A 2,334-nucleotide genomic window follows, 5' to 3' on the forward strand; every position below is an offset into this window, starting at 1 on the left:
TTGTGGCAAAAGAAAGGAAACATAGGATAGGCATGGTATGCAGGTTCGCACTCTTATTTATACTCTTACAATCTTATCTAAGTGTACAAGGAACAATGGATAGGAATAGGGAGGGCTGTTCTTCCAAGGTAGACCACAGGCCACAATGGAGATTTTGAACTTCAAGTACCTCCAGTCACATCTTTGTACCTCCAGTAAGGATGTTCCCTTCTGGTGGGCCTGTAGTGGGTCAGCTTGACATGATTTGTATTCTGGTGATGACTTTTCTGACCATTCATGCAAGTGATGTTGGCCAATGTGCAGGAATGACCCACGTTTTGGAAAGAGTCCTGCAGAAAGGTGTTCATGTGCTTACATCCTGGTATGACTGTTGACATCACTGATTACCTCAGTCCATTGGATGCGAGTTGTCTGGATATGCTGAATGGCCAATCACTGAGCCAGCTGAGGCCCAGAGGCACAGTCCAAAGGGGGCACAGGAGCCCCAACAGCAATATGGGAGGAAATGTCACATCTTACCCCACCTTTTCTGTGTTAGGAAAGGGAAGATCATGGGGATAGTAGAAGCAATAAGAGCAAAATTATTAATTGAAACAATTTACATTTCTGTTTTGCCTTTAAATTTTTCATAAGTCTTTAAAAATTCTCTCACACAGTCTCACAATTCCAGCAAGAAGAGTGTGAGGTGAGCAGCCCTCCCCTGTGCCTGGCACACCCCATCTCCCCACGACCTATACCCCTGCATTTAATAACCCTCATGCCACAAACCTTGGTTTCTGCCTCTCCCCTCCTGAGATGCTGACCTTCACCTCTGACCACCTCCTCCAGCCATCTCCATTGCCCTGCTCATCCCAGACCAAAGTTCGCCCCTCTTAACAGTATCTGAGCTGGGTTCGGGGTGAGCTCAGAGCAGTGCTCAGTCCAGGGTCAGAGGATTCCTTCTGATTTCCTTCCCCCCAGCCCACCAGTGCTGCTGTGCTAGGCAGGAAAAGGGAGTGTTCTGAGCCCCAGGAAAGAAACCCTGTGTTTTACTGATTTGAACTTTTTCTGCAGTAAGGCTGAGAGTCTAGATCTTCTTAAATCTCTTTTTTTCCCCATAATTTTATTGAGAAACAAATAGCAATGAGACAGTTTCAAATCAAATTGGTAGGACAGTCTCAATAATAACACATTGCATACATTCTTCCGAGTGGTTAACTGCTGTACAAGATGCAGACATGATATCCTATTTACAAACACCATTAGAATAAATCCCTCTATTCATTAAGAGAATGCAACTATATATCTATCCTAACCACTTTGAATACACAGATACAAAATGGACGTTCATCTGTATCTCCTTTTTTTTGTTAAGTTCTGTTATTTGAATATTATAGGTGTGTAAACTCAGCAAAATATTCTAAAAGAGTGCAGTAGTCCATAATAGTATTGGGTCTTCCGCTTGACTGGCAATGTCAGAAATTGTTTGTTTTTTTGTTTTGTTTTGTTTTGTTTTTTTAATATGGAATGCTTCACGAATTTGCGTGTCATCCTTGCGCAAGGGCCATGCCAATCTTCTCTGTATCGTTCCAATTTGAGTATATGTGCTGCCGAAGCGAGCACTTAAATCTCTTTTTAAAACTCACATCATGATCACTACTTACAGAGGAAGAACTCTCATTTGCAGTTCAAGATGACCACTTCCTGATAAATGTTTAGGGCTTTCTTCTTGATTGACAGCTTCAGGTTTTTGATGTTCTATGATTTCAGTTTCTTAAGAGAAAATGGAAATGTGGCATAACAGCTGGTGCACATTTGGCGATGTTCTGAGTTCTAACAATAGATGAGTATGAACTATTCATTTATGGATGTGTTTATTGGGCCAGATCTAGCAGTACTCAGATTCAGGAGCTCATGTCCCAGTGAAATACAGTCAGGTAGGTAGGAAAGTACGTAATACATAAAAAGATCAAGACAAGTAGCATTCACAGGGTGATGGAGGACTCTAATTACAGAGGCTGTGCGGAGGCCGAAGAGAAGGATTTCTTAGGACACCGCACCTGAACTGGGCTTGAGGAATCACTAGACATGGTGAAGAAGATGAGATGGCCCAGCAAGAGGGAGATGTGTGTGAAGAGAACGCTAAGCATGAAGGAGAAAAGCTAGCTCAGGGCGTCTGCCTGTGAATCGGCTCCTTCCTCTGTGCTGGTGTCGTGGTGCTCTTACCCTAAACCCGGCTCTCTTCCTGGGTGCCTCAGTGCAGCTCCCGCACGCCCGCCCGCCCTGCCGTCCGCCTCTTCCCCGCAGCGCGCTCTGCTCCGGGATCAGTCTTCCTCCAGCACAGCTGTAACCAGC

The 2,334-nt window shown here is 44.5% G+C and overlaps 1 non-coding gene across 1 annotated transcript; it reads right to left on the bottom strand.

Annotated features, from left to right (window-relative positions):
• Positions 1 to 1,495: 1,495 nt before the first annotated feature.
• On the bottom strand, positions 1,496 to 1,602 carry LOC111813464. Its single transcript, XR_002818719.1, has one exon. It is a non-coding gene; the product is annotated as a U6 spliceosomal RNA (small nuclear RNA).
• Between the last annotated feature and the right edge of the window lie 732 nt (positions 1,603 to 2,334).

This window comes from Octodon degus, unplaced genomic scaffold (genome assembly GCF_000260255.1).
Source record: "Octodon degus isolate 3935 unplaced genomic scaffold, OctDeg1.0 scaffold00189, whole genome shotgun sequence".
Taxonomy (NCBI): domain Eukaryota; kingdom Metazoa; phylum Chordata; class Mammalia; order Rodentia; family Octodontidae; genus Octodon; species Octodon degus.